This window comes from Cetorhinus maximus, chromosome 1 (assembly GCF_964194155.1).
Source record: "Cetorhinus maximus chromosome 1, sCetMax3.hap1.1, whole genome shotgun sequence".
NCBI classification, from domain to species: Eukaryota; Metazoa; Chordata; class Chondrichthyes; order Lamniformes; family Cetorhinidae; genus Cetorhinus; species Cetorhinus maximus.
In genome coordinates this window covers 106,469,943-106,494,139 of record NC_135879.1, presented here as the reverse complement: position 1 = coordinate 106,494,139, position 24,197 = coordinate 106,469,943, and the positions used below count along the sequence as shown (strand labels likewise).

General features: G+C 44.2%; 1 protein-coding gene across 2 annotated transcripts in view; it reads right to left on the bottom strand.

Moving 5' to 3' along the window:
* c1qtnf7 (C1q and TNF related 7) overlaps positions 1–17,470 on the bottom strand; it is a 74,584-nt gene extending 57,114 nt beyond the window's left edge. The window contains exons 1-2 of one of the 2 annotated variants that reach the window (XM_078545013.1): positions 17,315–17,470; positions 16,692–16,858 (exon numbers count right to left, since the gene is read on the bottom strand). The gene's annotated coding sequence lies outside the window, so the exon portion shown is untranslated. Of the gene's footprint in view, positions 1–16,691; positions 16,984–17,314 lie in introns of those variants that run through there. The other variant, XM_078545005.1, reaches the window with a different exon arrangement.
* Between the last annotated feature and the right edge of the window lie 6,727 nt (positions 17,471–24,197).

The following is a 24,197-nucleotide window of genomic DNA, read 5'->3' as shown; positions in this document are numbered from 1 at the left end:
GCTTTACAGCCAATGAAGTGCTTTTTGAAGTGTAATCACTGTTGTAATGTAGAAAATGCAGCAGCTAATTTGAACTCAGCAAACTCCCACAAATAGCAATGTGATGCTGACAAGATAATCTGTTTTTTGTGATGTTGATTGAGGAATAAATATTGACCTGAACATTGCGGATAACTAACTCCCTCTTCTTTGAAATTGTGCTATAGGATCTTTTACATGTACTTGAGCAGGCAGATGGGGCCACAGTTTAGTGTCTTGGGCAGAAAGGGAAGGCAGGCAGCTTGCCCCACCCCCCACCACCAGAAGCAAAGTTGATGTGCAGCCAACCAGCTGCATGCCAGTCCACTCCACAGCCATAATAGGCTGCGGGCAGGCTAATTAGAGGCAGCATGGGACTTCTGCCCCTCACTGGGGAGGAAGGCCTGCCCAGAGGTGCAGCTGGCAAATCCAATTGGCCGGAAGCTCCACCAGTCCCGGCAGCACCAAGAGTGCATTAGTGAGCACTGCCAGGACTGCAATCAGGAACAAGGAGAAGGCCCAATGGACCCTGGAGTCAGGTAATTCAGGGTCTTAGGTGGGGAGGGTTTGGGTAGGATCGGGAGGGTGGCGGGTAGGTGGGTGTATTTAATGTTACAGGCAGGTAGGAAGAAAGGGGGGCTTCTATCTTAGGGGCTGCACCCCTCCCGAAATCCAAAAAGGGCACCCCCTTGAAGATAGTAACCCCCTTTCCTCCTGCCCTTTGAAGAAGTTTTTTTTAAAAGCGGCCTATCCACTCCCACCCACTGCCCATGTCAACCATTTTATGGTGTTGTTAAAAAGACCTTGATTATTTATTTAAATATTGCGGATGGGCTGCTACATTATGGGGGTGAGCTCAGCGATGGGTGGAAAAGTGGTCGGGTGGGCACCTACCCTATTTTACGTGCCCCTCATCCCCGCCAAAAACACACCCCATGGGGGCACATAAAACACAGCCCCTCATCTGAAAGATAATGCCTTCAACTATGCTCCCTCAGTTAAATAAAAACAAAATACTGTGTACGCTGGAAATCTGAAATAAAAACATAAAACGCTCAGCAGGTCTGGCAGCATCTGTGGAGAGAGAAACAGAATCACCATTTCAAGCACGTATGACTCTTTTTCAGCTCACTCTGTATACTCCCTCAGTCTTGCACAGGAGTATCAGCCTTGGTTTCTGTTTTTAAGCCCTGGAGTGAGACTTGAATCTAGAACCTGTTGATTCAGAGACAAGCGTGCTACCGAATGGCTGAAATATATATGTGATGGGCCAGAGAAGGCATAAAAACACATTTCCTTTATTGCAGGCTATTTCAGGGTGCGAGGTATCATCGAACCACCCCCCCCCCCCCCACCGACCCCGCCCCTCGCTACACCCTTTACCTTCAATGCTCATCATTACCATCCTGCGTTTTTCTAAATAGAAAGGGATTCTACTCCCTTGACGTCCAGCTTGTTTCAGACCACAGACAACACATCAGTCTGTGCCTAATTTCCTGGAAGCTACTGGCACCAGATTTAAAAGAATTCTAGCAGCTCAAAATTGGGCATTCATGAGGTTCTAAAGGCCATCAACAGCAGCAGATTTGGGTTCAACTACAATCTGTAATCTGGTGGCCCAGCATATCCCTCATTCCACCAATACTCTCAAGCCAGGGGGTCAACCCTGGTTTAATGAGGAGTGTAGGACAGAATGCAAGGAGCAGCACCAGGCATACCTAAAATGAAATGCCAACGTGATGAAACTACAACTCCAGACTACAAGCATGTTTATCAGTGTCAGAAGCATGTGATAGACAGAGCTAAACAACCCCACACTTAATGGATCAAATCAAAGCTCTGTAACCCTGTCACATCCAGTCATGAATGGTGATCAAAAGTTAAACAACTAATGGTAGGTGGAGACTCCATGAACATCCCCATCCTCAATAATGGCAGAGTTCAGCACGTCAAAAGACAAGGTTGAAATGCTGAGTGGATGATCCATCTTAATCTCCTCCTGAGTTTCACAGCAGATGGCAGTCACCACCAAGTTTGGTTGATCCCATGAGGTTTCAAGGAAAGGCTGAATGCACTGAATACAGCAAAAGCTATGGAGCCAATAACATCCTGGCTGTGGGGCTGAAGACTTGTGCTCCTAGAGTAGGTGTACCCCTAGCCAAACTGTTCCGGTACAGCTACAACACTGGCATTTACTCAACAAAGTGGAAAATTTTCCTATCCAAAAAGAGGAGGACAAATCCAATCCAGCCATCCAGTGCCCTATCAGTTTACTCTGATTCCCCAGAAGCACTATACATTGTGTAATCGACAATGCTATCAAGTGACACTTGCACAGCATTACTCTGTTCACTGACACTCAATCTGGGTTCCAACAAGACCACTTGACTTCAAACCTCCTTACAACCTTGGTTCAAACATGAACAAAAGAACTAAACTTCAGAGCTGAGATGAGTCATTGGCCTTGACATCAAGGTGGCATTTGACCAACTGTGACATCAAGGAGCCAATGGGAATCAGCAGAAAGTTTTTGTTGGCTCAAATCATACCTAGGTCACGACCCTGAGGAACTCCTGCTGCCCTGGGACTGAGATGATCAACCTCCAGCATCCACAACCATCTTCCTTTGTGTTAGGAATCATTCTGCATGATGGCATGGGCTGCTTCATTATCTGAGGAGTTATGAATGGAGCTGAACTTTGTGCAATCATCAGCGAACATTGCACTTCTGAATTATGATGGCAGGAAGGTCAATAATAAAGCAGCTGAAGATAGTTGGGCCTTGATGATTGCACAGTGTTCAGTCCCGTTCATAACTCCTCAAATAATGAAGAGGTCCGTGCCAGCATGCAGCAAGACCTAGACAACATTCATGCATTGGCTGATAAGTGACAAATAGCACTCATTGAAAAAGTACCAGGCAATGGCCATCTACAGCAAAAATGAATCTAACCATCTCCCCGTGACATCCAATGGCATTACCACCACCAAATACCCCGCCATCTGCATCCTGGGGTTTACTGTGATGAAACCAAGAAGAAAAAAATTTAAACTTACCTTTGAAAACGGAGACTGGTCCCTGGGAGGCTGAGGACTACAGTTCCTAATGGGCCCCAGCGGTCTCTGCGCATGCATCGGATTTGAAAAGGCCTCGCGTGCGCAGATTATTCTTTTTTACAGCCGGCAAATGGCTGCACGTGGGCAGCTGGTCCGTTTTCTCATTGCTGAGCAGGTAAACAGCCCTACCACTTGGACAGCTCATTAAAATGTTTTTTTTCAGGTTGGAAGGCAGCTCTGTGCCTGCACTGCAGGGAAACAAGAAAACAAAAGTAAAACAGCGGGAAAAGAGGGTCAGGTGACCTAGAAGAGAACGCCATTCGGAAGAAAGTGCCAGAGGAAGCTGGACACAGGAGAGCGATCGTGAGCAGGCCCCAAAACAAAGAAGTCCCAAACCAGGGAGTGGGGCAGAAAGAGGTCCCAGGAAGACAATAAAATCAAGGGACAAAGACAGGAATCTGAAACAGATCCTGTTAAACGAAGTTAAGAGTGAGGAGCAGCGGATAAAGCTCCAAGTTAAGGAGACAGAGTTGCGGGTAGCGGGTAGCAGGCTTAGAACGAGATCAGCTTGCAAGAAGCCAGAACATCTGAGGAGATGGCTGAAGGTCAGTGACTCCTTACTATGGGCTTTTGGAGCAGTGGTGTTCTGCTTGGCATGGCCAAATACCTGGGAGTGTGCATGGAAGGTGCAGCTTGAGTGCACATTGTTACGACTGGTCCCTGGGCGAGGTCCGCCAATTTGTTAATTTCCCAAATGGGACTGCAATTTTGTTATACTCCGGGGTGAGGAGAAATGAAATGCCTCCCCTTCTTTATTCAACCCCCTCAGCTGGTCGTAACAAGGTTAATTTAAAAGAAATCCCTTCCCCACCACCGCCCCCCGTGGATACCTTTTCCCAGTCCAAATGTATTTATATTTTAGAAGGTGTCAATTTAACTAAGCTTTCTTGAGTCAAAGAAAGAGTAAATTTTTTAGTTAATAAAAACCCAAGAAAAATAATAAAAATGCAACATACATACACACAGATTAGAAATGAATCCAGAATCACAGAATCTTTGCAGTGCAGAAGGAGGCCATTCGGCCCATTGAGTCTGCACTGGCTTGCTGAACGAGCATTCTACCTAATCCCACTCCCTTGCCTTATCCCCATAACCTTGCACATTCTTTCTTTTCAGATACCAATCCAATTCCCTTTTGAGTACCTCGATCGAACCTGCCTCCACCACTCTTTCAGGAAGTTCGTTCCAGACTTTAAACAACCTCTGGGGAAAAAAAAAATTTCCTCACATCACTTTTACTCCTTTTGCCCATTATTTTGAACCTGTGCCCTCTAGTTCATGATGTTCTCTTGAATGGGAACCATTTCTCACTATTTACCCTGTCCATACCCTTCAGGATCTTGAATACCTCTATCAAGTGTCCTGTCAGACTTTTTTTCTCCAAGAAAAACAAACCCAACCTCTCCATCTAACCTATCCTCATAGCTGCAGTTGTTTAACCCTGGAATAATTCTTGCAAATGAAAAGTTGAGTCCAAATATAAGTTTAAAAAAATATGATTCAGTCTTTGGCTTGTCTGTGAGGTGTAGATAGTGGTACGTTGCGGCCATTAAGTTGGGTGATCTGGTAGTGCTGACTTTGGAAGTTTCGCAGTTGGTTTGGGGACACTTGGTTTTTAAGGGTAGCTGAAGATGCTGTCCTAGTTCCTTTTTGATTGAGGCTTCTGCTGAGCCTTGCCTCCAGCAACAGAGAGAGAGAAAGAGACATTTTGCCTGCAACTGCATATGGGTGACTAGTTGGTCTTCTTGTGCTGTTATTCTCACAGCATACCATCACACGCTGCACTGCTCCGCAGCTAGCTTTTTAACCCATTTCCCTGTGTATTCCACGGGGGGAAATAGTCATCTTGCATCCATTTCAGAACTATTTACACTTTCTGAGATATAAATCAACAGGCGATAGATATTTGGGTGACTGCTGAGACAGTCTTTTGTATCTTTCCTATCTCCCTTTCAAGTGTCTCTGCTTGAAGAAGGCCATGACACCCATGTTCTTTCAGGATAGGTCTGTCAGTGTAATCCACATAGGAATTCTCCAGAAAGTGGTCACTTTACATGAACAGCCATCTTTTGCTCAGTGTCCTTGTTTGTATTTCTTTAAAAACACACGCATCTCCCTTAAAAAGCTCAATATGCCCGTAAATAATTTGTTGCTGTAATCGGCTTTTCATGACAATGTAGAGATCCAGAGGAAAGGAACCTTGGAAAGAGAAGTTGAAACCCTGGAGGTGGATCCTTGTTGGAGATGTCCAAGTGAAAGCATAGTTTAGGAGAGAATTCCGGAGTGAGTTTTTCTAACGTGGAGATTGGAAACCCTTGTGAGAGAGACAACGTTTCAGTGAGACCGGTTGGCTCATGGTATGACAAGCAACTGGGGGGTTGATGAGAAACCCATAGAAACTTGGTTTTGGAATGTGGTGTGTCCGAGCACAGTTTGCCTATTAGTTTACATGAACTGTAGTCTTACTGTGAACATTAGAGTATAAGGTAGATTTGTAACTTGTGCTTTATCTTTATGAATTTGTATATATATCAGTAAAGGTATAGTTGGGGTGAAGGAGTAGCGAAATATAGTTAATTTTTCCTTGTTTAATAAATGTTTTATTCTTTTGTTAAAAGTTCATCAGCAGACTCCTGTGACTCTGTTCAGTAGCCACCCTCCACGTTTCTAAACAGAAAATAAATGTTAGGATCGATCAAGCCAGGTTTCACCCTGGGATCTGACTTGTCCAGTAGTAACACCAGCTGGGATCATAACATTACCAATGACCAGAAACTGAACTGGAGCAGCCATATAAATACTGTGGCTACAAAGCAGGTCAGAGGCTGGGAATTCTATGACAAGTAACTCACCTCCTGACTCCCCAAAGCCTGTCCATCATCTACAAGGCACAAGTCAGGAGTGTGATGAAATACTCTCCACTTGCCTGGATGAGTGCAGCTCTAACAATACTCAAGAAGCTAGATACCTCAAAGCAGCCCACTTGATTGGCATTCTCTCCATCACTAGTGCACAGTGGCAGCAGTGTGCCATCTACAAGTTGCACTGCAGCAATTCACCAATGCTCCTTTGGCAGCACCTTTCAAACTTGCAAGCTCTGCCACCTAGAAAAACAAGGGCAGCAAGTGCATGGGAACGCCATGACCTGCAAATTACCCTGTAAGTCACACATCATATTAACTTGGAACTATATCTCCATTCCTTCACGGTTGCTGAGTCAAAAGCCTGGAACACCCTTCCTAACAGCAGTATGGGCGTACCTATACCACATGGACTTCAGTGGCTCTAGAAGACCACCATATTCCCAAGGGAAATTAGGGATGAGCATTAAATGCTTGCTTTGCCAGTGTCACTCACATCTCATGAACTAATAAAAAGAAACAAAATGGCAGTGATGACTCCTTCGTGCTGCTCTTATTCTAGCCAGACTGTTAGGTCCCAGGCTGACTATTGAACAACAAGGTGTGTCACCTCTAGACATGGCTCATGATTCCTGACAGGAACTCAGGCACAGTAGACAGTTGGTATGCTCAGCAACATCTACACTGTCTAAAAAATTCAGGAGTACTTTTTGGGTACAGCTCTGATTGGTTAACCAGGTTAATGGTTCTGTGGTGCATGCTGCATAACTTTGCAATAATGAGGAGCCAGCCTTTACCTCCTTGATATCTTGAAGAATACTCAATGTGAATGAATTGGGGGCAGCCTTGAGTGACAACTCCAGCTTCACCCCTATCTTGCTAAGGGATTATAAATCACATATAAATCTCTCTCACCATTTCAGACTTTGCTGCCTGTCTTACCAATCTGAGATGGCCGACCACAGTGAATTATAGTATTCCAAAAGAAAATTGAGGTGGGAGGCCCATTCCCCCTCATTTTAATCCTATTTTTGCCAGTTGTATATGCAAGCACCTGAGGGAATCCCAAGCAGGAGTGGCGGAGGCCCAGTTCAGGAGTCAAGGGTCTCTACCCTATTTTCCTTTTCTTTGAACTGGGGAACTTAGTATCCCCAGGCTGATAGGAGAACATTCAAGCCCAGAAATTTGACTTGTCCTATTAAGGCTTAATTCAAATGTATGAAGCCTGAAGTACCAAATCTCAGCTATAGTACATTCATTGTCTCCACACTGTAGTATCCATTGTATCTACTTGAAACTCTTATTAACTGGGCTACGCAATATCCATTGCCCGCATCAGTGTTTACACAAATTCCCAAATCAGGATAAAATGGCATGGAAATTTGTTGGCATTTATTTTTTTGTTCAAATTTAAGTAAAGATATTTTAAAGTATTGCTTATTTATAACGGTTCTGTTCTTTGACCAGCTTCCCATGACCCTAGGATTTACAAAATCTTTTGGCCCTAAATCACAATATTCAGCACACTGAGCCTAATTTCTAAATCATTTTGAATGCATTCTGTTACATTCAGACCAATAATTTTGAATCCATTCTCAGCGGAATCATACATCAGGCCCTGGAGCTCTTGCCCTACTGTTGCAAGTGCAGTCAAACAGATCCATGCCTGCCTAGCTTCACCCCGATTAGGAGATCCTGTGCCAAACCCTGGGAACAGGATCATTTAAATGACTGAGCCTCTAGCAATATGCCAGCAAAGGTGCACCGAAGGTGTCTGTCCCTTGACCACCTCACTGCTCCAACCAGGAAATATCAGATCCTTCCTGGGTTGAACAAATGCTGCACCTTCCTTTATTTGTACTATTGCGGTAACTAATCCCCTCTGGGATTTATAGGACCAATATAAACAGGTGAGAATCCTGGCATAACTGGGTTATGCCACAGATTCTTGCCCCTCACCAAGTAGGAATCTTGCTTTCTGCTCTCTTGGAGTTCAGGAATGCAGAGGCCTTTGTGAATTCTTTTAATTTCCAAAAGGATAACCGACTGGAATTAGTTGTGCATGGGCCAATTGGAAATGACTGTATTGCGACAAAGAAGGTAATCATGAGCAGAACTTTTCGCTTGGCATGCAGGTGTGCACTTGGCACAATGGAGCATAAAGTAGCGTGCGATAACATTGGGTGAGTGTTCCAATGTCATCGCACGCTTGCACAATATTTCGGTCGACGCATGCGCACCAAACTTGGAAGTGTGCCCGCTGACAATGAAGAGGGCTATTAAGCCCATTAATAGCGCAATTAACTGAGATTTTTCGCTGCCTGTCCAACATTACCATTGGAAAGTGGATGAATTGGTCAGGTGGCCTTTGCATTTTTCAGGAAACCTCATCCAAGGGCAGGATGAGGTTTCCGCCATTAAATTTAAAAAAATGTTTGGACAGAATTTTCATGTTGTATTTGTTCAGGTGACTGTTTCTGATGTGCGGGCATTTTTTCTGGATTTTAAAATCTTTATTTTTTGCTTTTAAATTCATCAGTTCCCTGAGGCAGCTCTCTGCCTTCAGGGAGCTTTCATTCCGCACTCCCCCATGCCCACGCTGACTTCAGTGCTCGCCCCCTTCCCACCCCCAGCCCAGGCAGTGCTAATCGTATCAGCACGCGCGCTTCACGCTGTCTGGCTGTTAATTGGCCAGCCAGCGTGAAATCGCTGTCGGGAATCCATCGTGGTCGGCGGTCTGTTTCCCAACCGCTCCCCCGCCCGCTGATCGCGCACGCCCGCCATGCTGAAAATTCAGGCCCATGTCATGTACCTAGTCAAGAGGTCTATTCTTTGCATTTTTATGTAGGAACACAGCACAAATGAACTTTGATCAATATTCAATAGTGAGAACACTATTAATTCCAATTCAGAGCTGGATCATTTCTGAACCTTTTGACTGATGCAGCAGAGAACTCATTGAATTTTACTGCAACAAGCCTTGGGAAATTAACTTTTCATTTGTACAACTTCCAAACCTGCAGGAACATGGCAGCGTCTGGCTAGCAGCAGTGTGGAGCTCTCTAAGAATGACGAGTTAAACAACCCAATGTTAAAGTTTGACAGTCATTACTTAGGACCTTAACAAGCAGGAAATAGGTTTTTTGGTCTCAGGAAACAATTCATCTGTAATCTGGATGCATGAGCCAAAAACTTGTGAAATGTAAGCATGAAAAACAAGGAAGATGGATTTTACAGATATGGAAGTGTTCTTCTACATCCAGGAGTCATGATTACCTCTGCACCCCATAGCCAGCTCCAGTTAGCTCCCTCATCCTCAGCTCTTGCCTACTGTTGGCAAGACAGGTGGACCGACACCTTCGCTCAGTCGAGCTGCCAGTGGAGGTATGACCAGTACTGCCAACTCGTGCTGAGTTTGTTAATGAAACCAAAGGACCAGTTTCAACGTTTGGACTTCTCATTTGGTTGGCACTGGTTGCACAGTGCTGAGTCAGGCCTCAGAACGGCACATAGAGATTGGCCGGAGGATTGTCCAGAATTGGTACTCGGGTCTCGTTAATGTGAATTCTGGCAGGCTGTGGACAGTAAACAGGCATTCCCATGCAGCTCACCACTTTGATCAAGTTCTGGGTTGGGTCACTGTCAACATGGAGACATTAGCTGGAGTTATGCATTACAAGCTCTAGGTGGTTATGACGAATTTCAGGCCAGGGTCCTTAAACAAGCATTAAGTTCCTATTAGCATATGGAATTGAACTACCACATGCTTAAGGTGGTCACCAGGAACATATGTAAATCACCAAAGCCAAAGTGTCCTCAGGGTGTGGGATATAGCTCCATGCAATTGCATCTTTTCCTCATCTTGCACCCGAGAAACAGATGAAATGAGGTTCAGTTTCTCCCTTATGACCTTTGATGATAGATCCAGTAACTTCCCCAGAGCTAGTGTTAAATAGGCCAGTCACCTGATTTGTTCTTTCCAAGTTTCTTAAATGATGGAGTGACAGTTATGATTTTTTTGATCCATAGGGATAATTCCTGAATCCAGAGAGATTTGGAAAATTGTTTTTAATGCACCTGTAAATTTGTTACCAGTGTTCAAAGAGTTTGGAGGCTCTCACCGCAATCTGTGCTTCAGCAGATTACTAAGATTGCTGAGGTGCCGGATCGGGGAAGAGGACAGTGGCACTGTGATACACGAACCTGTTATCATCTCTTAGGATGATAACATTCATGCGCCCATCGTTGCCGCTCCATTGGTGCCCCAGCTTCTGCCTGTCAGCCAGCCAGACCAGGCTGCTGCTGTTCATGCCGAGGTGGTGTAATCTGAAGCCAGGCCTTCCAGGACCCATGGGCATCCTCCAAGACCATTTCCAGTCTACTACACTGAAATCCAGCAATCTTCTAGCAGCCATGCTGCAAGGACCGGGGTCGCATTGAATTCGAGGCCAGGCAAAGGTGCCCGCAAGAGAGGCATTAAGGGAAAGCACAAGGGTGATTAGTTGACTATTATATATCAATTATTGGGATTGTAGTATGTTATGGAATGGTTGTTTAGTGGTGTCCTTTATTACAGGATTTTGCCAAGCTGATGTTGTGATTTTTGATAACAGAGGGAGGGTAAGGTGAGGAAGTGTGAAGCAACAGTGATCTGGGGATTTTTCCAGAAGAAATGGAGACTGATGAGATGTTTTTGAGCAGTCAGCGTGGAACTACGATGTCTACTGCTCTTCCTCCTCCTCCTCCTGAGATGGTCACTAAAGACCTGGTGCCAAACATTGTGGAAGGCAAGAGGTGTGAGTTTACACCATCTGCAGCTTTGCCTCATATCAGATTGTGGGATGAGGGTGAAGTGGGATTGCAGAAGTTGCCTAACACAGGAAAATATATCATCCTAGATGGTTTCATGACACCGTTTGTCACGGCCTCAGGGAATGCTGCAATAATAATGCTGAGCACCATCTCCTCCAAAGGGGTGACAAGGTCCAGCCATGTGAATCCCCTGCTGGTTCATGGCTGGTCCTTTCTATTATGGGCCAATTTGTCCTGCAAGCAAGAGGGAAGGGTGCCAGTGACTGTGTTTCAGTGTGTTTGGGTAATGTGCTTGTCATAGCTGAATAGCTAGAACTATGTGGAAGCTGTGAGATGTGGGTGTGAGGGTTGTAGCAATGGTTAATGTATGAGGGTGAGGCAGAGAACACAAATGTTAGGCATGAGCCCTGGTTGCAAAAGATTGTTGATGGGTCAGTGATGGGGATGTAGTGCACTGAGCCTTGTATAAGGTTGTTGATGCAACTACTGGGATATGGGATTTGAAGATGCATTCACTGAACTTGACCACTCAAGTCAGGTCTTTGAACTTCCTCTTGGCACTGTCTCCAGGTCCTTACGGTCAAAATCCTCTGTGGCCCTCAGCTCCCACTGCTTTTGCGGCATCTGATGGCACTCTGGCCTACAACAGAGTGAGAGCCTCACTCCTCTTTTCAACCTCCTGATCAAAGGCTTCTAGTGTTGCACCAGAGAATGCTGAAGCCTTCTCTCTGGTCAACTTCACCATCACCCTAGTTTGTTCCTGCTCCACAAATGTTTCCAGTCAGTTGAATGAACCAACCTTTTAAGATCCTGTCTTTAAGAAGTGCAGGCTAACTTTATTTAATGCTAGCCTTGCACAAAGTTGGGCACCCGGCTGAGTGCAGCCATTCAGCTGCAATATTGTGCTTATCATTTGTTTGCACCATCATTGTGTTGCCTACATGAATTTCAACAGACACAGGTTAACCGTATTTCACGATATCTGCATCCATTAACAAGCCTATCTAATTGTTGTCATTTCATTCCTTCAACAATTGCTCAAGGCATTCCTTAAGTTTATATTCCACTAACAGAGGTTCTTGTCGGTCATCCTTTCATACCAATTAGGTAAGACACCTTCCTCCTGCGTACAAGTCTCAGAAAGGGAGCATTGAACCCACAGGCATATAGTAACATAGAAAATAGGAGCAGGAGTAGGGCATTCAACCCTATGAGCCTGCTCCACCATTCAATATAATCATAGCTGATCCCCTCTCTCAACACCATATTTCCGCTCTCTCCCCATACCCCTTGACGCCCTTAGAATCCAGAAATCTATCTATTTCCTTCTTAAATATATTCAGTAATTTGGCCTCCACAGCCCTCTGTGGTAGAGAATTCCACAGGTTCACCACCCTCTGAGTGAAGATGTTTCTCCTCATCTCAGTCCTAAATGTCCTACCCCATTCCTGAGTCTGTGACCACTAGTTCTAGGCCCTCCCCAGCCAGAGGAAATATCATCCCTGCACCCAATCTGCCCAGCCCTGTCAGAATTTTACATTTCAATGAGATCCCTTCTCATTCTTCTAAACTCCAGTGAATACAGGCCTAGTTGGCCCATTTTCTCCTCATACAACAATCCTGCCATTACAGGAATTTGTCTGGTGAACATTCGCTGCACTCCCTCAATGGCAAGCATATCCTTTCTTAAGTAAGGAGATCAAAACTGCACACAATACTCCAGGTGTGGTCTCACCAAGACCCTGTACAGCTGCAGTAAGACATCCTTACTGCTGTACTCAAGTCCTCTCGCAATGAAGACCAACATACCATTTGCCTTCTTAACTGCTCGCTGCACCTGCATGCTTGCTTTCAACGATTGGTGTATAAGGACACCCAGGTCCCTTTGTACATCCACATTTCTCAATCTATCACAATTTAAATAATATTCTGCCATTCTGTTTCTCCGACCAAAGTCGATAACTTTACACTTATCCATGTTATACTGGACACTTAGAAAAGAACAGTGAGATTAGACAAAGTCAACATGGATTTATGAAAGGGAAATCATATTTGACAAACTTACTGGAGTCTTTTGAGGACGTAACTAGCAGAATAGATAAGGGAGAACCGGTGGATGTGGTGTATTTGGATTTTCAGAAAGCTTTTGATAAAGTCCCACAGAAGAGGTTAGTGTGTAAAATTAAAGCACATGGGATTGGGGGTAATATATTGGCATGGATTGAGAATTGGTTAGCAGACAGGAAACAGGGAGTAGGAATAAATGGATCTTTTTCAGAGTTACAGACAGTAACTAGTGGGGTAACACAGGAAACAGTGCTTGGGCACCAGCCTCCTTTCGTACCCTGGGATGTGGATTATCAGGCCCTGGGGATTTATTGGCTTTCAGAGCCATTAATTTCTCCAGCACTATTCTTTCAGTAATGCCAATTTTGTTCAATTCGTCCTTCTCGCTAGACCCTTGGTTCCCTACTATTTCTGGAAAGTTATTTGTGTCTTCCTCCATGAAGACAGAACTAAAGTAGTTGTTTAATTACTCTGACATTTCCTTGTTCCCTATTATAAATTCTCCCATTTTGCACTGTAAGGTAAAAGCAAAATACAGCAGATGCTGGAAATCTGAAACAAAAACAAAAATTGCTGGAAAAACTCAGCAGGTCTGAAAGCATCTGTGGAGAGAAAGACAGAGTTAACATTCCGAGTCCGTACGACTCTTCTTCAGAGCTGTTTGTGTAAGGGACCTGCATTTGTCTTCACTAATCTTTTTCTTTTTACATACTTATAGAAGCTGTTACAGTCTGTTTTTATGTTCCTTGCAAGTTTACTATTTTTCCCCTCTTAATCAATCTCTTGGTCCTCCTTTGCTGAATGCTAAACTGCTTCTAATCTTCAGGCTTGCTACTTTTTCTAGCAACTTTATTTGACTCAATATTTGGATCTAATACTATCCTTAATTTCTTTTTTTAGTCATAGTTGGGCCATTTTTCCTGTTGTATTTTTGTGCCAGTAAGGAATGTATAACTATCCCTGCAATGCATAAATTTGTTCCTTACATTAAACGGTGAGAAAAACAGGGATTTCATGGAGAAAAGTCACCTGGTACATATATTTAGCAAACATTTAAAAAAGGTAATGAAATGGTTTTACATTTTCATCTGTGTTTTGTTCTGTGTTACACATTGAAGGTATGGAATGTTTAACAAATTGAAATGGATGCCGGTGTTACATGAGAAAGATATGAACCCCAAATTCTTGCAGAATATCCAGTACATTCCTGCTGCAAGTCAAGCGCGAGTGCAGCAGAAGACCTGAGAGGTAGTCCAGAACCAGATTCTGGACTCTGCCAGTTTCTGCAATACCTTTATTTGGGTGGAGCATCCATATCAGAAGGGTAGTGGCCAAGGGGAGAGGGCACTAGGCTGAGTGTTTTCTCATCACTGACCTAGTATCTGTTAGTTGATCTTTACATTGAGTAAAGCATATCAGTCTGCCAGCTGGTGCAAGTGATGGCAAATAGTTGAGACCAGACTTGGGATGTGTTCAAAAAAAATCTAAAAAAAAAGGATAGCAGTCTCTGTCTCAAAGAAAAATTAAGGTTTTTTTTATCATTTCATGGCATGTGGCTGTCGCTGGCTAGGCCAGCATTTATTGCTCGTCCTGAATTGCCCTTGTGAAGCTGTTGGTGAGCTGCCTTCTTCAAATTCTGCAGTCCACCCACAGTGCTGTTAGGGAGGGAGATCCAGGATTTTGACCCAGTGACAATGAAGGAACGGCGATATAGTTCCAAGTCAGGAGTTACTGGGGGAAATTTTAATCTCAAAACACAGGAGGTTTTGTGTCAGGTGCCATGTTAAAGTGTCAAAAACCTGAATTCCTGACCCAAACCTGCCTCCAGTGTGACAGACTAGAGGAGGGGTGAGGAGGCTATGATGCCCATGGTTATTTAACATCTGAAATGTAATAGTGGCGAGTTTCTAGAGCGGGAAAACTGGTAGTTAATCTCAGGTGAGGACTATCCTATCCAGTGGGTGAGAGCTTTTTCACTTGCCTGCTGGATACAGCACGCCTGCCTGGACAACCTCCAGTGATTGTACACCATCACTGCCTCACCACTCCCGGCCTGACCCTTCCAATCCCACCCCGACCTACCCTACAGAGGACACCTAACCATGCTCCCTACCTCAAGACACCCCTACCCAGATACCCAACCTCTGATCCCGTTCTCCAGGCCACCGATGCCCCCACATAGGCTTAAGCTAGGCTTACGACTACCACTCCCTCCTATCGGTTCTCCATGCTCCCCTCAGGCCTCTGATTTGCCCTCCAACCACTGACCACACCTCCCCAGGCTCCATTTTCACTCACCCAGGCCCCTGTCCCTAACCATACCTCCCACTCACAGACCTCCAACCATTCCCTCTTAGGCCCCTGATCTCCCCTGTTGCCCAACCACCTGACCCCCTCCTCAGGATCAAGCAGCTCCCCCCCTCCTCCTGTGGGAACTGCCACCCCTCTGATCAACCCCTTACCCTGGAATAGCCCCCCCACTAGGGCCCACTTCCCACCAGACCAGATCCCCCACGCCTGATCAAACCCCCTCTCCAACACAGATTGTCTTTCCCCACACCCCACCGTCCCCCCGCGCCCCCTTCTGAAGGAGGACCTACCTTATGATGCTGCTGCCACTGATTTGCTGGCTGTCTGATTGGAAGTCAAACCTGTCAAATCAGTCTGGCTTCCAGATGGGGAAATCAGTCAGCGATGTCACTTGCACGACAGCATGGGGAGATGGAGATCCAGAGTTCCAGGTTTCCCCCATTCCCCTGCCCCACACCATGCCTCCCCACCACCCCCCACCAGATCCTGGTGGGTCAGCTAAGTTAAAATCCATCCCATTATCTTGAAAGAGAGTGGAGATTCTTTAACGGTGCCTTTACATTGAAGAAATATCGCTGAAAGCAGTGGCACAGAGGACAGCATGAAGAAACAGCTAAATCCAATTCAGACAGAAACCAAAAGGCAGCAGTAATTCTCATTTTATCAATAAAACAGTCACTTCATCAATGTTAACTCTCAATTTTATCAATAAAACAGTCACTTCATCAATGTTAACTCTCAATACTAATTCCCCGAGATGTTTTGTGCTGGTCATATTTTTGGTGCAAGAAATTTTGCTAGAAAAAGTGAAAAGAATTTGTTAATGATTAAATAATTTGTATTGGAGTGGCTGCTTGTGTTCTCACTGAATGCCCCAAGTACATTATTTAGTGCAACAAATAATTACTGGCTCAGGTTACAGCTGCAAAAGATCCACAAACACTTTGTGCATCTGTTCTTATTGGGTTTTGATATATTTCTCCAACTAACCTGCATTTCCAAAGAGGTAATAAAATGTATGATTCCCAGCAATATTTTAATTGTCAAATAGTCATTTCGGAAATAACATTTTAACAAGTATAACAATCTTAAACATGAATTCTTTCCCAGTGAATGGCAGGGTTACAGTTCTAATCTGTTCTTTATTGATAATAGTGAGTGTCTCCTAACAGCCCAGAACAATATAATTTGACCTTATTTCTTTTTGCCCATAGCACATTCTTTTGCAGATAAACATTTAATAATTATCAGAACTAATAAGCAGTACAGCAGTTACATGTGCTGACAATTGCTTCAAGTCTGTCATAAGTGCTTAAGTTATTCTGAGAACAAGGAAACATCAGTCCAGCTGTGGTCTGTGCAATCGCTGAGAAGTCACAGCTGGACTTGTTTTATTTTACAGTTTTCTCCAGAGATCCAAAGATTAAAATTGAAATCTAGCGATGTTCTTTAAAATTTTATATTACAAGCATTTTTTAATTTACTAGACCTATTAAAATCACTTACCACCTTCATGCAGCTCTTCAACTGCTGTATGCGAGTGCCGTAGAACCCAGCCCTCAGAAGATCATTCACAAACTTGTGTTTTGCTTCAGAGTAAAGGTCATTCCTAGTGTTTCTTTAAACATTTCTAAACATGCCTGTTACCTTCACCACACATGGGTAGAAAAGGACTAAAGAGAGAAATGGGTTGTGATATACTTATTGTCAGAATGACTGTTTACATTACTCACGACAGCTACAACCCATACTATCCTTTTTCCTTCTCCTCCATCCTCCCACCCTCCCCCTGCCTCAAACCAGAAACATTTCCACTACCATTTTTGGCAGATTAGTTGGTTGCATAGTTTAAGAATAACATAATAATGGGCCGGATTATTTCATCAAAGGATAGCACGTAATGTCAGAAGAAATTAGGATGCCTGAAATAATTCAAGCAATGCCATAATAAATGGGAGTAACCATAGAAAATTTTAAGTTCACATTCACAACCAGTATCAAAGTTAGCATAAAGAAAGAACACTGCAGCTTATTATTTCATTTCCAGTATGTTCAAACGTAGTCTCATTCTTCTTTTATAAAATGTCTAAAATCTATGCGTGAAAATGCGACAGCTTAATCAAACTTACTGTGTAGTAAATTCTGCCACCAGCTCCCACACATGCACCCTCCTGACTTGCAAAGGCAGGAATGCAAATGACACAGAGCTATTAACATAGCAAGTCATAACTTAGTGTGTGCAGCTCTTGTCTGTTGAAGACAAATCATTTCACGACAAAGTTATCATGTCCCATATGTTATAAGGCACTCAAATTAAATCAAACTCCAAAGCACAAGCGAATGCAAACCTTCTGGGTCACCGTCTTTTGTTTAGTTACAAGAATAAAAATAAGTACCGCCAGTTTTTTGTATTATTGAATAAATCAAATACTAGTCTACACAGATTTGTAGATGTTCCCACAGAAAAGATTTATGCTGCTAGAAACAGTGCCCAGGATATTCATTGGCATGCATTTTACAGGCATATAACAGGCAGCTTATACAGCAAAAGGTGCATGAGTGTATCTGCATTGTAAGATTGTGACTACCATATTGGATTGGGTACCTCCATAGGTCTCGAGGCTGCCACCAGAGGTACGTAGAATATAGACAAAAATGTTTAAATAAGGATACTATACTTGTTGTAGGGCTCTCTCCTGGAATCATATAATAGCTTATTGTTTTTCATATCTTCACACTCTTTTCCCTTGGAGAACAGTGTGCAGTATTGGAAAGATAGATGGCTGATTAGCAACCCAATAGGCCACATCTTGAATGCTCCTTCCATGGCCATCTTCAAATCCTGGGGCAGAATTCTCCACTCATTGGGCGGGTGCGTGCCCAGCGTAAAATGACGCGTGATGATGTCGGGCGAGTGTCCCGATGTCATCGTGCACTCGTGCGATATTTCGGTCAGCGGGTGCGCGCTGGAGTCGGCAGCGTGCCCGCTGACAATTAACAGGCCTATTAAGGCCATTAAAGTACCAATTGAATAAAAATTTTTGCTGCCCATCCAACCTTATGGTTGGCGGGCAGGCGAAAAGGCCAAGTGGCCTTTGGAATTTTTTCAAAACCTCATCTGTGGGCAGGATGAGGTCTCGTTCAGTGAGTAAAAAAAAATTTTTCAAACTAATTTCTAACATGTCCCTGCTCATGTGACAGAGTGACATGCAGGGGAATGTTATAAATATTTTCATTGTTTAAAATCTTCATCTCCCTGAGGTAGCTCTGTGCCTCGGGGAGCTTTTCTTGCGTGCATGTACAAACGTCCGCGTTCGCACTCCTCTCCCACCCCCACCACACAGGCAGCGGTGAGCGCTGTAGTGTGCCTTTCACACTGAGCGGGCCTTAATTGGCTCACCAGCATGAAATGGCGGTCAAACCCTGATCGTGGCCGGCAGTCGGCTTCCCGACTGCTCCCACTGGCCCCCGCCCAGCCCACCCGAAGAGGGCAAAATTCTGCCCACGGAGTGAGACTTGAACCCAGAGCCTTTTGTCTCAGAGACAGAAGTACTGCCAACTGAGCTACGCAACCTTCTATACAATATTCACAGCACACAAGGAGGCCATTCAGCCTGTTGTATCTGTGCTGGCTCTCCGCACAAGCAAATCATCTTGTCCCAACCCCTCCTGCCCTTTCCCAGTCGTCCTGCAATTTTTTTTTTTCTTCAGTTGCTAATCTAATTACCTTTTGAAAGCCACAATTGAATCTACCTCCACCATACTCTCAGGCAGTGCATTCTGGATGCTAACCACTTGCTGTGTGAAAAGTTTTTCTCACTTCACCCCTGGTTCATTTTTCATCCACTTTAAATCAAAGTCCTGTGCTCCTCCTGACTTCCACCAATGGGAACAGTTTCTCTCTATCTACTCTGTCCACACCCCTCATGATTTTGAGCATATCTATTAAATCTCCTCTTAGATTTCTCTTCTCTAAGGAGGACAGCCCAGCTTCTCCAATCTATCCATGTAACTGAAGTTCCTCATTCCTGAAACCTTTCTTGTAAATCTTCTCTGCACCCTCTCAAAAGCCCTCACATCCTTCTTAACGTGTGCTGTTCAGAAGTGGACACGACACTCCAGTTGTATAAAGGTTCATCATAACTTCCTTGCTTTTGTAACTTATGCCTCTAATTATAAAGCCTAGGATCCCATATGCCTTTTTAATTCCTTTCTCCATCTGCTCTGCCACATTTAACGATTTGTGCCCATAACCCTTCAGGTCTCCCTGTTCCTACACCGGCTTTAGAATTGTATCCTTTATTTTATATTTCCTCTCCTCTTTCGTCCTGCTAAAATACATCGCTTCTGCCACGCATCTGCTTATTCCACCAGCCTGTCTATGTCATCTTGAAGTTTAACACTATCCTTCTCACAGTTCACAATACTTCCAAGATTTAGGTCATTTGTAAATTTTGAAATTCTGCCTTGTATACTCATGTCTAGCTCATTAACATAAATCAGGGGAAGTAGTGGTCCTAGCATTGGCCCCGGGGAACCCTAGTGTATACCTTCCTCCAGTCCGAAAATCAACCATTCAGCACTACTCTCTGCTTCCTGTTGCTCAACCAATTTTGTACCAATGCTGCCACTGTCCCTTTTACTTCAGGAGCTTCAACTTTGCTGGCAAGCCTGATATGCAACACTTTATCTAAAGTCTTTTAGAAGTCCATATACACTACATCAACCATAATACACTCATCAATCTCACAGTTACCTCATCAAAAAAGCTCAAATGAATTAAAGACAATTTGCCTTTAAAATAAACTCTACTGGCTTTCCTTAATTAAGCAACAGTTGTTTAAGAGTCTGTGAATTTTGACCCAGATTATCATTTCTAAAAGCTTTCACACCATCCAAGTTAAACTGACTGGCCTGTAGTTGCTGGGCTTATCCTTACACCCATTTTTGAACAAGCGTGTAACATTTGGAATTCTTCAGTCCTCTGGCACCACCCTGTATCTAAGGAGGATTGGAGGATTATGACCAATACTGCTACAATTTCCACCTCACTTCCCACAGCATCCTCGGGTGCATCCCACTGGTTCTGGTGACCTAACAACTTTAAGTGCAGCCAACCTTTCTAATACCTCCTCTTTATCAATTTTAGCACAACCAGCATCTCAACTACCTTCTCTTTCACCATGACTTTGGTAGCATCATCTTCCTTGGTAAAAAATAGTGCAAAGTGCTTGTTAAATACCTCAGCCATTTCCTCTGCCTTTATGCGTAGATCCCCTTTTTGGCCCCTAATTAGCAGCACGCCTCTTTTCAATATGCTTTTACTATTTCTATGCCTCTCAAAAACCTTTAAATTCCCCTCTGTGTTAGCTGCCACTATCTTCTCATACTCTCTCTTAGCCTCTCATTTCCTTTTTCACTTCCCCATTGAATTTTCAACCTGCTTCTCACTTGTATTATCAATCTGATATTTGTCATTTGAGCCTTTTTCTGCTTCATCTTATTCTCGATCTCATTCCTCATCTCGAGAGTTATGGCTTTTTTTGCCCTAACCTTCCCCCCACTCCTCAGGTGAATGTACCTCAACTATACCCAAATCATCTCCTCTTTAAAGGGAGCCCATGGTTCTGTTAGAGCTTTGCCTGCCAATCTTTCTTTCCAATTTAACCAGGACAGATCCATTCTTACCCCATTTAAATTGACCGCCAATTGACCATCCTCCAATTAAGTATTTTTACTTTACAACGCTCATTGTTCTTTTCCGTAGCTAATCTAAACCTTATGATACTGTGATCACTGTTCCCCTACTGACACTTGACCTACCTCATTCCCCTAAACCTGGTACAGCAATGCCTCCTTCCTCGTTGGGCCAGAAATATAATGATAAAGAAAATTGTCCTGAACACACTTCAGAGACTCTTCCCATTCTCTGCGCTTTGAACTATTACCATCCCAGACTATGTTAGGATAATTAAAATCCCCCATTATCACTGCAATTGCCTTTGCACCACTCTGTAATTTCACTGCAAATTCACTCCTCCATATATTTTCCATTAGTCAGTGGCCTGTAGAATACACTCAGTAGTGTAATGGTACCGCTATTGTTTCTTAACCCTTCCAAAAGATTCTGTCCTTGACCACTCCAGAGCGTACTCTCACTTGACTGTAATATTATCCCTAATCAATACTGCCACCCACACCCCCCCACCCCTCCTTTCTTTCCTTCCTTATCTTTGCTGAACACCTTGTATCCGGGAATATTTAGTGTCTAGTCTCACCCTTTTTTCGAGCCAGGTTCCCATTATCGCCAACATGTCACATTTTCATGTGGATAATTGTGCCTACAGTTCACCAACTTTATTTATGTTTTGTGCAGTCATACATTTTATTGTATTCCCTCTTATTCTGAGCCCACCTAATACATTACTATTTCTTAACTCAGGGTTTTCTGTCTCTCTACAATCCTCTGTACGCCTTGTTTCTCCTTTCTAATGCTACATCCTGATTCCTATCGTGCTGCCAAATTAGTTTAGTTTAGATCCTCCCCAACAACCCTGGCAAATTGCCCTATGAGGACATTGGTCCCAGCTCTGCTGAGGTGAAACACACCCTGCCTGTGTAGGTCCCACCTCTCTCAGAACTGGTCCCAATGTTCCAGAAATATAAAGCCCTTCTTCCTGCACTATCTCTCCAGCCAAGCATTCATCTGCACTCTCCTACTATTTATAGCAAATGACGGATTTGGAGATTACTCCTTTGAGTTCTTCCTTGCTAGTCTCCTTCACAGCTTTCTAAAATCTGCTGCAGGAGCTCATCCTTCTTTCTATCTATATCATTAATACCAATATGGACTTTGAGCTGTGGCTGTTCACCCTCCCCTTCAGGGTGCTCTGCAACCGCTCAGTGACACCCTTGACCCTGGCACCTGGCATCCTAGAATCATGTCTGCAGCCGCAGAAATGCCTGTCTGTTCCCCTAAATATAGAATCCCCTAACACTATTGATTTCCAAGTATTCCTCCTGCTCCCTGCTGAGCCAGCCGTGGTGCCATGGAGTTGGATCTGGCTGCAGTCCCCAGAGGAGCCAACATGTCCAATAGTATTCAGAATTGAATACCAGTTGGAGAGTGCGATACACTCTGGGGACTTCTGCACTACCTTCCTGGTCCTCCTTGACTATCTGGCAGTCAGACATTCCCTCTCTTGGTGTACACCTTTACATTGTCAGGGGACAACCTCTAGAAATGCGTTAACCAGAAAATGCTTAGTCTCACATTGACACCAGATGCTGCTCAAGTTCCGAAATGCAGAGCTTGAGCTCCTCTAGCTGATATTCCTACACATGTGCTTGTTCAGAGAATGAGAAGCGCCCCAGAGTTCCTACATGGTGTCCTACCAATTCTCTGTTTGTTGCACTATGAACCAAATCTATCAATAATGTAACTTAAGACTTTAAAAACAATATTTACGATGCAATTGAATTATTTTAGTTCCTTATCATAGATCCTTACCTCAATACTTACCCCTCCATACTGACCTTAGCTGCTTCCTCTCCTCACTGACCTCCAGTGTGACTTCACTCTTTCAATTTCTGCCTATGCTCCTCCAGTTCCGGCCATGCCTATTGTTCTGCTTTGCTCTTGCTCAGTTCCCACTCTTCCTGGTCTCCTAGCCCAGCGCTTTACTTGCTACATTATAGGCTTACTCAGCAATTCACAGTGCTAATGAGCAACAATGAGCCCCGGGACACTAGCTGATGTTGCAATGCTCACTGAGATGCCAGTATCTGTGCTGGTGCCTGCCTCGCAGAAATGGTGTGAAGCAGGTGACAGTTGAGCGTCCTCAGATGTGAGAGGGGGCATCTGGAATTCCTCCTGGTGGACACGCTCTGATGATGCTGAAATTAACAACAAGGACAGTGGATCAGTTAGCGTGCACACAGTGACACACTTCATCCCTTTCCCCCGGCTCATTCTGCACTCAACCTTCCAGAACCTATGGAGACGAATATTGGTGGAGTGGCAAATAGTCAGGAGGATACCCTAACATTACAGGTGGATATAGATGGGCTGGTCAGATGGCCTAAGGAATGCCACATGGAATGTTATGTGGATAAGTGTGAGGTGATGCACTTGGGCGGGAGAAACAAGGTACAGGAATACACGAGGAATGGTAGGACCATGGAAAGTAAGGATGATTAGAGGGACCTTGCTGGGCATGTCGACAGGCCCGTTAAGGTAGCGGGACAGGAACATAAGGCGTTTAAGAAGGTAAATGCCATACTTGCCTTTATTTGCCGTGGAATAGAATATAGAAACAGGGAGGTCATGTTGCAAGTGCAGAAAACGTTGCCTAGGCCACAGCTATAGTTCTGCGTGCAGTTCTGAAATGCGCTTCATGGGAGGGATGTGATTGGAGTGGAGAGAGTGCAGACGTCTTTGACCAGAATGCTGGCTGGGCTGGAGAGTTTGACTTATGAGGAGAAATAGCATAGACTGGGGTTATTTCCCCTGGAGCAGAGGAGATTGAAGGGTGACATTATTGAGGTTCATAACATTGAGGGGCATAGATAGGGTCAACATAAAGGAACATTTCCCCTAGGTGGAGGAATGAGTAACCTGGTGCATTGATTTAAGGTAAGGGGCATGAGGTTGACAGGTGATGTGATGAGCAACTTTTGCACACCCTAATGTGGGACCCATTGCCTGAAAGGGTGGTGGACACAGAAACCCTCCTAACATGTAATTAAGTATTTGGATGTGCAGTTGTGATGCCATGGCATACAAGGCCATGGGGATAGTGGTCAGAAATGGGATAAGGCGACTTTGGAAGGTGCTTGACATGTGCATCTTCGAAGAGCTGAGGGACCTTTGTCTATAACCCACACGTCTGACTCTATCAGTCTGTGACTGAGCAATGTTGTAACAATAACGATTCAAACAATCATCAGTGCTATGGATGGTGGGAAGACATAGCGGATCTCACTGTTGACCTCAAATACCTGGCCGTTCCA